This window comes from Miniopterus schreibersii (genome assembly GCF_964146895.1).
Source record: "Miniopterus schreibersii genome assembly, chromosome: 7".
Lineage (NCBI taxonomy): Eukaryota > Metazoa > Chordata > Mammalia > Chiroptera > Miniopteridae > Miniopterus > Miniopterus schreibersii.
In genome coordinates this window covers 58,695,225-58,711,342 of record NC_138108.1, presented here as the reverse complement: position 1 = coordinate 58,711,342, position 16,118 = coordinate 58,695,225, and the positions used below count along the sequence as shown (strand labels likewise).

Genomic DNA, 16,118 nt, shown 5'->3' with positions numbered 1-16,118 from the left:
TGTGGGTCTTAAGCCCTGGACCAGTGCCTGTCAAACTTCTTTCTAGAAGCACGCAGACCCTTTCCCCCCCCCCCCAAAATGAGATCAGTATTTCATTAATTCGAATTTGTAAGTTCCAACTTAACAACACTTACTTTGAAGTCAGTCCATTACGCTGCTTGATAAAGACAAAAACAAGAACTTGAAGCTGTTCCTGACAGTTTGTAGTCTGTGTCAGCCTCAGCTTCCAAATTCATGTCTGTGTTTTATTGCGAAAACCCTGATACATCCAGACAAATAGTTAGAAATGGTTAATTTTATTAAACATAATGACTTATCTGGAAATATCAGGGTATTCTTCATAGTGGGTGATCTTGTTAAGAACTGTTTTCCTTTGCAATCACTCTGCCGGGGAGACTGAGTTCATGGTCTCCACAAAAGCATTTAATTTGCAAGCCCAGGTTCATCCTTTTGTGAGCACAATGTGTTAAACTTGAGCATGTAATCATTTCAGCACATCTGTGGTTTTATTACTATTTTAAAATAAAGTGTAATTTAAGAAATTAAATTTAAATTAGTAGTTGTATTACCCTGGAGCAGCTTTCTCAGCCTCAGCACTATTGCTATTCCTGGCTGGATAATTATTTGTTGGGGGGGCTGTCCCAAATTTCCCCCAGGGGGCAAAATCCATCCACCCATTGAGAACCATGCCCTAGAGGCACTAGGGTCTGGGAAATGGGTTTGAAAACTAATGGTTGACAGCCTCCAGGTATCCTTTGCATGCATTCCTAATATTGTTACTAGGCTCCTCAAGCAACTCTTCAGTAGACTGTAAATCCCTTAAAAGCAGGACCATGAATGAAACATCAGGAAACACCTATGAATGTGTGCGACTTGCTCAGTGGTGATGCCCAGCAAGTGTTTGTTCATTGTTTGATAGAGACAAGCACCTGCCCTGGCTGTCCCATGTAGATATTTCGAGAGAAATCTGAGATAAGGAATTGAACGCATTTTGAAAGCATGAACATATAAGTGTAAGGTGTTGATAAAACTGCCAGAGTGCATTTATTTATTCAGATTTCTTATCAGCCTATCTTCCCTCACCCAGAAATATGAACAATGAAAAATTCTCCTTTCCTAAATTTTTATTTATTCTCAGAGAGAGGTATTAGTTCTAGCATTTATTAACTATGAGGCTTTTAGCACATTACCTAAGCCCTTTGAATCTCAATTATACACTAGAAATTACAATATTCATTTCACAAGACTGTTTTGAGGATCAAATTAGGTAATTTGGTAAAGTACTTAACCACCCAAAGAAGTCCCAAGGGAAGCACTTAATAAATGGTAGTTGTTTGTTCTGCCTTTGCAATGTCTCTAAATATTCCCTCTCTGAAGAGGAGAGGTGGCAATGATAACATAAAACAGCAGATAAGCTAAGTGTCTTTTCAATTTAACTTTAGAAAGTGTCTTTTACTAACCTTACTCCTTCTGCACATGTATACACACAACTCCCTACCTACTCATCTTGCCCATCTTGCATCCAAAAACGACGTTATCTTTCCCATCTGTATATATTCTGTGTCTTGAGTCCCTATCATCTCCCCAGCCACCCAAACCAGAAGCCAGAGAGCCATCCCTTCTCTTACAGATAAGCTCTCCAGCTCCCCTGACTTCCCGAAGGTGACTTGTCCCGTAGCCTGCACTCCCTCTGCTATTGTCAGGCCTTCGTTGGTCTTACTTGAACTACTGCAGGACGATTCTAACATTTGTCCCACCGTCCAACTGCCGTCCCTTTGAAACCATTCTCTACTGTGTTTCTAAGCTGGCATTGCCCAGCTCCACACCATTCAGTAATTTCTCACAGTTTTGAAAGATCAAGTTCAAGTTCAAGCAAGACACACAATGTCCTGGCCTCGCCCCAGCTCTCAGCCTCATCTCCCTCTCCTCGCAGGTAATAACCCCACCACTGATGCATTCCGCACAAGCCATGCTTTCCTCATGTTCCCCCTACTTGGTATGTCCATTCCCTCTCCACTTGTCCATCTGAAAACCCCTCTTCATCTCTCAGTGGTACCCACATCAAGGCATATTTTTTTAACATATACTTACCAGGTAGTCAGTGGCATGGGAAACAAGTCAAATGACATAGCGCTCCTGCCTTAGCCCCCAGTGTACCTGAATATTAAAAGTACTAGATAAATACTCTCACTTCATATTTACATCAAGAAATCTAATCAAAGGAAAAATCTGTGTGTCGTGTAACAGCACATATAATAGCAAATGCTAAGTGTGTGAGCTGACTACCTTGGGCGCCCAGTCTCGTCTCCCTCACCGCTGCTCTGCGCTGTTTCCTGGCTGATGTGAAACTGTGGGGCGTGTATCGTCCACAGTGGTAGCCTTGAAGCCTCTCGATTTTCTCAGGAATCCTGCAACTGTTCTTGTTTTGGTTCCCGTGAGACCCTGCAAGGCATCTTTTTTGGAGTGCGTAACTTACTCCTCCAGGGAGAAGCCTCTCTCCTGGCCTGTGGAGGCAAGTGGGAGACTCCGCCGTCCACCCTGGGGACGGGCCTCCTGCCTCTCCCTTTTCTTTGCTCCCCCAGCCTCACCTGTTCCCTTCTCTTCTTCCCTCCCCCTCTCCTGGGTTTTCCTCTATTTTTGTATCTGCCTAGCAAGATGAAAAGATTCCCGTCACAGGAAAGGTAAAAGCAGATGTTCTAAAATTTTCTACTAGTTAGTTGAGCACTTAATATGTGCCAGGGCCTGTGCTAAGAGCTTTACGTGTGTTAACTTGTCCAGTCCTCACCACAAGCCTGCCACACAGGAATGTGGTTTCCCCCACTTTATAGATGATGTAACCGTGACACAGAGAGGTTAAGTCACTTACCCAACGTCCACACCTAGGAAAAAGCAAAGGCAGAATTTGACCTCGATGTCTGACTCCAGGGCCCACGCTGCTACGTTTGTTTCATTAAGTCCCACGACAGTTTTGTGGGCTGGTTTAATACCCCATTCAGCTGTCCCCTCTGCAGGGCTTCCTGGCCACCTCTCCTTCAGAGGAACACGCTTTCATCCCAGCCTGTGCCACACCTCAATGGCCGGACTTTGGAACTGCGCCTTCTCAGATGCAGTTCCAAAGTCTGGCTGAGAGCCTAGCACACAGAAGTCTGTCAAGGTGGAGAGATTTTTCTAGAAACAGTCAAATCATCACAAGAGCATTTCACCACAGCAGTCATCTTGTTTCCTCTCTTTTATGATCTTGCTGACTGAAGCCACAGGATTAAAAGAGATTGCTGGACCTGCAGGGGGTGGAAAAGCGACAAATGTTCAAGAAAATGATCTGTGCCCATGATGGACCAAGGTCTTCTGTGGCCTTCTGTTGAACCAGAAGGCTTCCTGAGCTTGAGAGTGGGCATGCTGCTGGACAGAGTCCATGCTATGGATTAAAAGGGTTTCTAAATGAAAACAAAATGAGAAATTTCTGGACTATAGTAGGAAATGTCCCCTGTAGGGCCAATGTGGCCAAGACCTCGAGCATGAACTGGTGAAAGCAGCGTGGGTGTGTGTAAATGCATCACTTGGGCCATGCGGCCCAGCGCACCCGAGAGTGTGTGGCCGGGTTTCTCAGCCTCACCACATCCTGGCTCTGTTAGTGCTGATCCGTGCAGAGTGGGGCCAGACTGACAAAAGGAGCCTCTTAAGCCCTCTGAAACACCCCACCCCAGCCCTCAGGACAGGAGTCAGAGAGTGATGCCACGGGGAGAAACAGGGAAGATCAGGTCTGGGGACCCCACAGAGGGAGAGCAAGGGCTGGGGCAGGGCCAGGATCTGCTCTGCTTGTTCCTGTCACTGCGTATCCCAGCCTGGAGAGGTAAAGTCACCTACTGCGGGAAAAGCACACTTGATAGGTCAGCCTTTGTAAGAGAGAGGAGGAGAGTCAGTTTATTAGGAAAGTGGCCGAAAGGCCAACAGGACACTGCATAGATGTGTCTTGTTGTAAACTAGCCCTCCAGTGAGCTAAAGATTCTCAGGCGGCCCTGAGTCCATCAGACACATCAGTCCTTTCCCGTGTGACAGGCAGCCAGGGACAGGCTGAAGTAAACATTCCCAGTTATGTTCTTCCCATACCAGTGGGTGCTCACAAGGCCTACATTCTGCCTGAGAGGAGAGAATCATAACACAAACCAACTGGCATCTCCCGTCCTTGTTTCCTCGGCCTGGAGAGTGAGCATCAGAGGAGGCACCAAGGGGGAAGGGCTGGGGTGTGTGGCATCTGCGTCCTTGCACCTCCCGTCAGATGGGCCTGTTCCCCCCAGTTCCCTTTGTGTGATTATCTGACGGCAGGGAAGACGCGGCACCAACCCTTCGTTTACCATTTTTTCATCCTTCTGCTCGTCACCTGTCCCGACTCCGATGCTGACCTGAAGCATGGAGCTGTCTACGTTTGAGACTGTGGGGATCTGGCTAAATGTACACAGCCTAAGTCTCACTTTGAGCTGGGCCCCAAAACCACAGGGGGATATCTTCTCATTCCCGAGTGCTGTGTTTCTGGCCTGCTCTAAATGTCTTTCTGGTGACTAATAGACCATAAGGACACATTTAAAAAGTTGAAGAGAATTGAAATGTGAAGAAATGGTTTTGAGGTGGGTAAAGTTTCCTTTTGGATAAGGCTACCTTGAACTGTGGGCTGCTAAAAATATATTTTAAAAGAAATATGTTAAACCATGTCCTGCCTAGGAAATATGCCATAGTTTCTCTTTGAGGGGACAGTTCAGAGCAGAGTGGAAGGGACACTTTTGTTTTCATTCCTTACTGTAGTTAGCTCTTTCACTGATTTCTTAACAGAAGGCTTCTCAAAGATGCTACAAAAAGCCAATTCAAAACCTGTTCAAAAGAGCAATGGGAAGGCTCCATGAGAACCACTGAGAGGAAAGGGAAATGTCTGAGCTGAAGAACCCCTGGCTTCATTCCTGCTGCTGCTGCTGACCTATGAGCCAGCCATTAGCCAAGGACACGAGGGGGAACTTCTGAGATTTCCCTGCCACCTTTCTGCACCCTCCCACTCAGCTTCCTTTTTGCCTCTTGGTGCATGGGGCGATGCTCAACCAACTGAGCAAACACCAGCCAGGGCTGGAGTCAGCTTCTAAAATGCCCAATGACCAGTGTTATAAGTTGGGTTTCCTAGGAAACAGACTGAAGATGGAGATTTGCGTATAGGTGGACTATTGGAAGGTGGCCTCAGGAACAATGCTGCAAGGGAGTGAGGGGAACAAGATGGACAGAGGGAGAAGTTGAACTGAGATGCAGTCATAAGAGAGGCCTCCACTCCGAAGCTGGGATGGCCCTCCAGAGATGTCTCAAACTGAGGCAAGGGAGCAGACATTTGGACCCTCATGTCAAGCAGATCCTGGGTGGCTAGCAAGGGGCATAACCTTGGAGATAGCTCTCTCCAGCCAAGGGCAATTCTTCAGGAGAGACTCAACTGAGAGCCAAGCCACCAGCAAACAACACTTTGCAGCAGCTGGAGGAATGAATGCCTCAGTCCTGAAGAGGAACTGATTCTAGGCAGTCCTCACAGTGCCCACTACAGTCCACCCCTTGTGGACTCAGATTTACATTTTAGTATAATAAATTCATCTCATTGGAAGCACCTCCTTCAGGATGCCTAAGTTTTCTGGAGAGGCCTAAGGTTAGTGGCACAAAGGACAGCCCCCATTGCTACAGCTGATCTTATTGCAACATTGTCTACTATCCATTCTAGATTTTCCTCAGCCTCTGCTAGGCTGGCTGTCTATCCTGCTAGGGGGCAATCAGCACCTTCACCCATGAGTCTGGTTGCCATGCCCTCCTCCAGCACTTGTTGATTTACCATCACAGGTGGGCAGAGGAGTATAAGGAGAAACCCATGGATTACTTGAGTGCCAGACATAACCTACCCTGTCCCATTGTGTAAAAGCATCCACCTACTCCTGCTGATCAGAGCCAATTAGTCAAGTTACAGAAGTCAAGAAAGTAACTCCTCTGCTTGTTTATTGGTCTCTTTGCTCAAGGAGCCCAAAGTGAACAAGCAGCTATCATAGCTTAAAGTTGAATGGGACATTTTCTGGGACTTCTGATGGAAGAGTTTCTCCTGCTGGGACCCAGGACCTCTAGACCTGCAGACAGAAATTTACAGGAGCTCTAAGCATACATTTCCCAAGTGGATCACTAGGGGTGATGGCAAACACAGCCCTTCTCTCCCATCTGTCCCTTGCCCTGGACCCGTGAATTCTACCTACTGGGAACACAGCGCTTCATAATAGTTGTTATGTTAGTACATACTGCATCCTAGAAAATGGTATCCTTCTGAAGCTGGCACCTTGGCATTGAATCATTTCATGATGGCAACTTCATGGTGGAGCAGTGTATAACAGGATCAGTGGATCCCATGGGCACATGCCCACAGCACGCTTCCCTGGTTATAAAGTGAGTCCCTTGGCCCTTGGTGGTATTATGCAGGATGCTGTTGGTGGATGAAGCATTCTCGAAGCCCTTGGATAGTGATGCTGGAAAGGCAAATCAAAACCTGTCATATGTGTTTATTCCAGTCAAGAAGAATCACTGGCCTTTGTAGGGTAGGAGGAGTCCAGTGTACCCCGCTTACCACAGGTTGGTTGATTGGTCTCCATGATGGCTGGTGCTTTATTGTTAACTCAGTGTTGTTCCTGTTGCTGGGAGGTTGGTCACTCAACAGTGGCGGTAGCTAGACCAGTCCCGGTGAGCAGGAGTAGAGATTACCTACTGTACTTTTCATTGTTGTCAATAAATCAGCATTTGATTTTTTTTTATATTAGTTTTCCTGTTTTCAGTTTCTTAATTTCTCCTTATATTTTTATTAATTCCTTCTTGCTTTACATTATTTTATTTATTTGTTGTGGTGGTTCTTTTTCTGACCTCCCCTGCCCACCGTTTTTTTTAAAATCAGCATATCTCTTGAATGGCTTGTCACAGAAGGCTCATGGTCAGGTACCAGCCCAACACTGCAGCTTCTGCTGTCCCAAAGGCTCAGAATGACTTTCCTTCCTCCTTTCCTCTCCTGAGGTGGGTAATCATTCTTGGATGGATGTCTTCATCTTGCTCTAATTCAGGGAGATCAAACAGTTTGTAAGGAAAGCATCAAGGTCTCTTGCTATACTTGTTGTGTATGTGGAATCCAAGAAGTTGTTTTTCCTATATATTCTTTATCCTGCTCTTGGCTTAGAAGGAAAGTAATAGACAACATAATCTGGACCTTAAGGTCCAAGGAGTAGCTTCCTGTGGGCACCAGCAAATGGACAGGGGCAAGCCCAGGTGATCCTAAATGCATTTCAGGTCTCTGCAATTCAGTGAAGGAGGACTTTCCTTTAACCTGCTTGAGCCTCAATCTCCTATTCTGTAAAATGTCCATGCTGGGTCAATGTGTGGATTAACTGAAATACCTAACACAGCACTTGGCACTTGCTCAATAAATGCTCATTGGTATGGACTCTCTATATTGCTCTCAAGCCTTTCTAAGGGCAGGTAGTCGTCTGAGTCACCTCATCACTCACCTGAATATTGAATATGCTCAATAAATGCTTGTGGAGGCTACCTGAATAATTCCTATTGGGAAATCTGGTACCCCTGAAACGTCCCGAGGCCTGAATTTTATAATGCAGGCCTGTGTGTGAGTATAGTTAGCAGGTGTCTTAAACGCAACCCCACACAGCAGTACTTACTGACACCGCTGCTAATTGGGATTCCCACTACAGTCTCGTTTGGCCCTGCCAACCCAGGGAGGTTTGTTTATGAGGCCAGAAGTGTCCAAATGCAGTTTTATTGTAATGGCCAAAACTTTGAGGCAACCCAGATGTCCTTCAGTAGGTAAATGCATAAATAAGTTCTGGTACATCCAGACAATAAAATATTATTCAATGCTAAATAGAAATGAGCCATTAAGCCATAAAAAGACATGGATAAAACTTAAATGCATCTCACTAAGTGAAAGAAGCCAACCTGAAAAGGCTACATATTTGTATGATTCCAGCTATATGACATTCTGGAAAAGGCGAACCTATGGAGACAGTAAAAAGATCAGTGGTTACCAGGGTTTGGTGGGGAGGAAAGAATGAATAATGAATAGATAGAGCACAGAGGGCTTTTAAGGCAGTGAAACTACTCTGTATGACACTACAATCGTGGACACATGTCACTGTACACCTGTCCCATCCATAAGCCGTACGACACCAAGAGTGAGCCTTAACGTAAACTACGGACTTAGATGATAATGACGTGCCAATGCAGGTTCATCAGTTACAACAAATGTACCACTGTGGTGGGGATGTTGACAGCGGGGATGCTGACAGTGAGGGAAGTTGTGTGTGTGTGGAGGCAGGGCCTATATGGGAACTTTCCGTACTTCCTTCTTGTTTTCACTGCGAATCCAAAATTGCTCTAAAAAATAAAGTCAGGAACCTACCAAGACTGTCTGCGCGGCAGCCCAACAATCTGTGTAGGGGGAGGAAAAGGGGTGCTTGGGAACAGCCCCTCCGCTCCCTCTCCCAGAGCCTTGGTGCATAGCTTTCTTTCTGGCCATGTACAGAGTGAATAAACCCCAAGGGTCTGGGAGAGGGGCCGGCCCCCACCTCTAGCCCCCAGGGTCCCTGCTGTCTACCCAGGGTGTGGGCACGAGTGTCCCTTTCTCCCTGCCTCCTTCCTGCTGCCCTCTGGGGGTTTGGGTTCAGGGTTTATTCCTAGCATCCAAGACTTTGATAAGAAACTTACAGAGGTAGGTTCTTACCTAAAAATCTTGACAGAACACTTAAAGCTTTTGATGACAAGCTTCAAAACTCCAAAGATGATGAACAGAGAGAAAAAGCTGAAACTCTCAAAGAGACAACAAATAGCATGGTAGAATCAATTAAACACAGCACTGTGTTGCTGACAATGCCGTGTTTAATTGCTGAAAGTACTATTTGTCCTGTAGGTGCAATATATCTCCGTAGTCACTTAGAACCTGTGATCAACACAATGCCTCCCCAGACTGTCTTCCTTCCAGAACCTGCCCACTTGTGTAAGTCAGAGCAACATCTGACTCCAACACCAAATAGCACCGGCAGTGGGCACTCACCACTGGGTAACACTCTAACTTCTCCAAGCCATGTCAGCTTGTCTCCAAATACAGTCCTTGTTCTCTTGTTCTAGCAGTGAAGGCGAATTCTATGACGCTGATGAATTTCATCAAAGTGGCTCGTCCCCAAAGCCTTTAATAGATTCCCCTGGATCTGTCTCGGTCTTGACCCACAGCAGCTCAGGAAATAGTCTAAAGCATCCAGATACCACAGAATCACTTAATTCTTCTGTGTCCAATGGAACACATGATGCTGACCTTTTCAATTCCTGTGATGATAGAGATGATGAAGGGGAGTTTGGGTCTGTGGAAAAGCACAAGAGATTTAACATGCATCTCTTGTCCCACGTTAGGCTTGGAATGGAACTTACTAAGGTAGTTCTTCCAACATTTATTCTCGAAAGATCTCTTTTAGAAATGTATGCAGACTTTTTTGCACATCTGGACCTGTTTGTGAGCATTAGTGACCAGAAGGATGCCAGAGACCTAATGGTCCAGTTGTGAAATGGTACCTCTCAGTCTTTCGTGCAAGAAGAAGAGGATTGGTGGCCAAAAAAACCATACAACTGAAAGATTTGGGGCAAGATCTTTCAGTGTCACTGGACATTACCAAATGATACTGAAGAGAACACAGAGCTAGTTTCCTGGGTTTCCAAAAACAGTGTAACATTCATGACTGAGCAGGTTTCCTATCATCCACCCACTTCAGCCTTTTATGCTGAGTGTTTTATGAGCAGATACAATTCAATGCTCATATCTGCACCAAATCAAAATTCCTTGGAATGTCCATTGGGATGCACAACTAGGGCAGGCCTGGGTCTTGTGACTAGACCATGACGAACATTACATTATCACAATGGTTATGGAAGGTCTGTCCTCACAGTGCCCTGGGTGTAACTAGGTGGAGAATGCAGTATTAATTGTTCCAAACCTGGCTATCATGCAAATATCGTCTTCTGCAAGAAATCTTTCTATAGGGGCAAGAAGCACAGAATTACTTCTGAGATTTTTTTCTCCAAATGAAAAGAAGTCCTCTTGTTCAATTAAAAGGAGATGGAATGGTGTAATGTTTGCAAAATATGCAACAGGGGGAAATGCAGTTTTTATAGATACTGAGAAAAAGTGGGAAAGTTGGAAGATCAGAATGAGTATGAATCCACGCCTTTGGAAGGATGTCACTTTCAACTTAAAAATCAGAGATATTGATGCAGTAACTGAAGCCAAACATAAACTTGAGGAAAGACAAAAAACAGGAGCCCAAGAAAGGAAGGAGAAGGAAATTCAGTGGGAGACGAGCTTATTTCATGAAGATAGAGAAGGTTGGGTTTACGATGAACCTTTACTGAAAGGCCTTGGTGCTGCCAAGTGTTAGGTTGGGAAGTGCAAAGTTTCACCTGATAACCAGAGCAGTCGGCGTAATAAAGCAACAGTCTTCCTTCGGAAGGACCTACCTACCCCCTGCGCATTGCAGCGATTCTTGTCTCAGGGATACTGGACTTTCCGATGCAGATGAACAAATAAAGCGAGAAAAGCTTCCCTTTTTTCCTCTTTTGTTGCAGTTACAATTTTGACTCCAGTCCTGAGAAAAACTTCAAGTTTTGAAAACAACATATCTGTTCCTTTTCCAAACCCCATGCTTTTTATAATTCCCAGTCTCAAATTCTGCACTCTAGTGCTGCTGTGGAGATACATTTCATCTGTTTCCTAGTTCATCTAATCTTGGGACATACACACATACATATATGATCTACCTGATGCCAGATTTTCATAAATACTTCATCTATTGTAAATATTGCTTCCTCTGAGTTGTTCTAGAAAATTAGCACAATGTATTAAAATCAAGTATTAAGAAATTTCATGGTCTCACCTACAATAAATTTTATTTTGGAATTGTATCTAACTCTGGATTACAGTTTAATTATACCCAGTGCTTCTTAAGGCTTCATCAAGTAATTTTTCAACCTTTTAAAAAATAAAGTATATTTTTTTAAAAGTCAGCCAGATGAGTGATGAAATTATGTGGTGGGGATCCTGTGTGGTCCCTATGATAGAGCATCCAGGGACTTAGCAGGGAAAATGAAAGCCTTTATGATGGGCCTATCTTCTCAATCCTTTCTTGCAAAGGATCAATTCAGGAAAAATAAAAATGGTTACAGCCACACCTTTTTTAATCATTCAAAATGAAAACAGCTCTTTTTGACTTTGATAAATAAGAAGCATATTCTTAAAACCAAGATTACCTATTTTATAGAAAAGAAAATGTCAATAATTGGCACTAACTTTACTTTGTAAATTTTTTTTTTATCAGATCTTGTTTAGAAAGTTGCAGCAGGGAGGTGAATATCTAATTTTTTATCCTGAAATCAGAGTCTTGGCTCTGAAAGCCCAGCAGACCGCAGTTAGCTCACCAGGCCTGTCCTTGTGCAAGCCGCTAGTGCACTTGCATGCACCTGGGGCAGCCGAATCACATGTTCAGCAGAGAGCTGTTGAGAGGTTGTGAGGAGCTATTGGGAAGCAGTGTGGTTAAAGTGGTATTTTGTGATGATTAATATGTCAGCTGTGACGAGAGTAGATTCAACCAGGGGAGAAATGGAAGCACAGAAACCTACTGCCTGATGTTATTGCAACAGATATGAGGTGATAAAAACCCAAACTTTGGTGACAGCTGTAAGGCTATTAAAGAAATATGAGATGTAAAGCTAAGTAAAAAGTCAAGACGATTGAGGACAGTAGCAGCAGTTGGGCACTGCTGGCCTCTCTCTGGAGGTGTGGCATACGTCCTAAAATGAAGGCTCATTGAAAAGGAGCCACTGGGAGGCAATGTGGTTGAAGTGGTCTTTTATGATGATTAATATGTCATCTGTGACAAGAGTGGGTTGACAACTGGTAAAATCTGGAGAGCCTCAAATGACTGCAAGTTCCCCCACCCCACTCTGCTCCTGCAGATAAGGTCCTCTAGGCAAACAACACTCTTCAGCAAAGGGACTGGGCACAGTTTCTGTTCATCCCTGAGAAGTGGGTTCCAGTCCACAAAACATTTCAAACAAGCCAATCCCATCATTCCATGAAAACTGGGGGTCACCACACCCTCTTGGTACTACAAAACCTGCCTCCTACAGCCTCTGGGTGTTCCTCTGTTCCCAAGTGCAACCCCGTGTGGCCCTCTGCGTCATGCCGAGTCTTCCCTTCCTGGGCTGTGAATGTGTGTGACTGTGTGTGTGTGGCCAATGTTGGGGTTCCTTTGTCGGGCCATTCCCATAGCCCTGGGGCAGGAATCCCTCCCTCACCAATGGGGGGAATAAGCTGTGGTCAACACTAGGGGAAGCACAGCTAGGGTGAGGCGGAGTCTAATTCCACAAATGGAAATAGGATTTCAAAGCTAAATAAACCTGCAAATAAGGAAACAGACCTAGAGGCCAGCGTTTCTGACTCTCCGTGCCTTCTCCACATCTCACCAGGAGGATTTGAAAGGTAAGGGTAGGGGAGATCTGTAAAGGTAAATATCATTGAATAATTATATAGAAGATCAGAAAATTTCTGGAGTGGATTTCCTTTTGTTTCTGGAAGGCAGTTGGAATAGGGGTGTTTGCCTTGATGCCAACTTGGATTGACCTGATCTGAGGTTGCGTTTCAGTCTTGCTGACACAGTTTTCTGGCTCTTCCTTACTCCCAGGTACAACCTGTCAGGGAGCACAACTGGAGCCTGAGGTATTTGCCCAGGCCCCTTCTCGGTGAGCCCGCAGCTCCAGTTTTTATTTCCTCAACCCTGTGAGACTCTGCTCAGCTTCTCTGTCTCTGAGCCATCACTTTTTTTCCTTAGAGTTCTGGGAGCATTTGTTTGTGTGTGTGTGTTTTTACCGAGACTTACTGATATAACTGATTAGCTCTCGCTTTCCGATTGTATCTTCAGCCTCTCAGCCCCATGCCGCCTATGAACCAGCAAATGCCTGTAGGGGGAACATAGCCCCAACCTTGGTCTCATCTCAGTGCATCTCCTTTCTCTCCAGGACCCTGTCCCTAAGGTCTGCCAGCCTTGGTAACGCTCTGATGACTTCAAACAGATGGATCCTTTTAAAAATCCAGCTATTCTAGTTGTGCTCAGTGGAGAGCTGGTCTAGCACCAGCTATAGCCCAAGTGGAAATGCAGTTAATAAAGCCTTTGTTGGACATCTACTATCTGCTTAGCATTGTGGAGTTTCGGTGCTTAAAAGAGAAATAAAAGATTGTTCCCTGCCCTTCATTCATGTGCAGAGATAAAACAATACACTTCAAAAAGAGCCTGTAATTAGGAGGGAAGGGAGGCACTGGAGTGAGCTGTAGAAATCAAAGAAAGTCTCCTTTGTTCCTCAACTTCTATGCCAGAACAAAAATAAAGTCTCCTCGCCCATCCATGAACATGTGTGTGCAGGTGGATGTGTCGCGTCTGGACTGGGGAGCATGCAGGCTGCCTTGACCTCGTGTTGGCCAACCCGATGCGTCAGAGCGAGAGGCGCCCTGCAGGGAGGTTCTGCGCGGAGAGACCCTGCAGCCTTCAGCGGCTACATTCCTGGTCTCGCCTCGATTGTCTCATTTCCCTGCCCATTCCTTTCCCACTTTGAATCAAAACAATATGGAGATGCTGCTACCGAAATGGGCAGGAGAATTGTTTCCCAATGACCCGTCGAGGTAAAAACATTGTCATTCTGCATCATCTCACTTAATATTCACCCTTGAAACAGAAATTATTTTCCCCCTTTGGCAAAATATAAAAAGCAAACCTTGAGGTTCAGAGAAGTGAAGCCCCAGAGCTGGTAAGAGGTATTTTACTCCAAGAGGGTTGCCCTTTTTACCACACCCAGGGTATGCCATTTGCTAAAATCTGCTCAAAATGGGCTTTTCCTCTTTCATCTTAGTCTCTCTGAGTCCCCAGCGGTCACCGTTCCAGAAGGTTTAATACCCAGATGTATTGGAAGGTGGTTTTCAATAAGAGTTCCCAGGCTCCGTATTAACTCAATTTACAAGTTTCCCTGAGGCAAAAGTACCTTTTATTTTGGTTGATGTCAGAGCATCAGAACACAAAGATCATAAGTGCTTTGGCTGTGAGCAGCATGCTGGCTTTTCCCTCAGGAAGACCGAAACCAGGACACACCCACCTAAACCCGCGCTCGCTCTGCGGCTGTGCTCCAGGCCCACGAGGTGGCCGAGGTGTGCGCTCCCCCCGAACAAGGGCCCACAGGAAACACCGTGGGCGGGCTGGGAAAACGAACCAGAACTTCCAGCAGAAGTTTCTGGATGACTCCGTGGACTCTGCCATTTATTTCCCACCTCCCTTAAACTCATTTTCTCTCCAGGTGTAGCATTTTCAGCTCATCCCCCTGACACCTCTACTCACAGATGAACCTACTGCTGATCTCTGGGTCAGTGGCTGTCTTTGTGGTGACGGCCGGGAGGGACACAAGGCGCGCAGCAGGGAGGCTCAGCACCTCTGCCGTTTGAGAAGGAGACTTTCTTTGGCTTTGCGCAAAGCAGCAGGTAGTGGCTTAAACCAGAGTGACTTCTGGAGAGGATCAGAAGAAAATGTCAGATGTGGTTACAGCTTGGGAGAAGGAGAGGGGAGCGGGGAGGGGCGAGGAGGGACAGAAACAAGGGTGTGCAGGGCCTGAGCGAGGTTTCCATCTCCCTTAGGAAGGATGAATCAGTTCTTTTAAACCAAGTCACTGTTTTCACTCTCTCCAGTGATGACTATTTCCTTTGAACAAAGCTACCGAGTGAGACCAATGTGGTGTGGTCAAAAGGCAGAATGAAACTGGGAAGAACCGCGCATTGTCTCATCGAGTCTCCTGTTGAGGAAGCAGACACGGCCCGGTCCAGCCGTCCACAGAACAGGAAAGCAATCCCCTGTTGAGGGCTGAATTGTGCCCCCTTCCCAAATCTGAAATCCTAATTCGAAGCACCTCAGAATGTAATCTTATTTGGTGCTAAGGTTTTTTACAGAGGTAACCAAGTTAAAATGAGGTCGTTAGCGTGGGCCCTAATCCTGTAAGACTGGCGTCCTGAAAAGGGGACATTTGGAGATAAGTGCACACACAGGGAGAATGCCACGTGAGGGGGGGTGATGTTTCTACAGAGATCGTCTGCCAGGCACCAGAAACTAGGAGAGAGGCCTGAAGCAGATATTCACAGCCCCTAGAAGGAAACCAAACCTTGATCTCAGACTTCTAGCCTCCAAAACACTGAGATAATAAACTTGTGTTGTTCAAGCCACCCAGTTTGTGGTGCTGGTTACAGCAGCTCTAGCAAATTGTTACATCCCCTCTGGGGCCCAACTCTAATTCTCAGACATATTTCCCTAGGTGATGGTGATCATTTCCTTCTAGTAAAGAATCTGAGAAATTGAAGGAATGTAAGAGGAAAACACGATCAAACTCTGAGCAATGTACTCAATCTTTTATAAACAAAACCCCAGAAAATATTTGAGTTGGGAACATGAAGATGATACTGCTGACACCTCATCTCATTTTCTTTATCATAACTATTGGGGGGAGGGTGTGATTTGATAAATGAGTAGTTGAAAGTTTTGCAGATTCTGGAACAGAAAGAGAATGGCTATTGCGAAATTGCAAGAGGAAAAACTAAAGAAATAGGGTAGAAGATGATAAAGAGGTAACGTGCAGGCGAAACAGGATGAACTATAATAACAAAATTCGCCTTCAAAGAAAGAATGAGATGTTCGGATCTATGTATTTTTATATATTGTATAATATAGTTATGTGTTTATAGCATCCTACCTCCTCACTCTAGAAATCAGGAATAAAAATGTTTTTTTTAACCCTCACCCGAGGATATGTTCTTTATTGATTTTAGAGAGAGGAAGGGAGAGAGAGAGAAACATCAATCTGAGAGGGAAAGATCAACTGGTTGCCTCCCGTATGCACCCCAACCGGGTATGTGCCCCGACCAGGAATCGAACGCTCCACCATTTCAGTGTACAGAATGATGCTCCGACCAACTGAGCCACACTGGCCAGGGCTAG

At 45.4% G+C, this 16,118-nt stretch overlaps 1 pseudogene across 1 annotated transcript; it reads left to right on the top strand.

Annotated features, from left to right (window-relative positions):
* Positions 1–8,274: 8,274 nt before the first annotated feature.
* LOC308559415 (oxysterol-binding protein-related protein 9 pseudogene) lies at positions 8,275–10,478 on the top strand (annotated as a pseudogene). The gene is made up of 2 exons: positions 8,275–8,341; positions 8,655–10,478. The product of its transcript is annotated as an oxysterol-binding protein-related protein 9 pseudogene (transcript).
* The last annotated feature ends 5,640 nt before the right edge of the window (positions 10,479–16,118 follow it).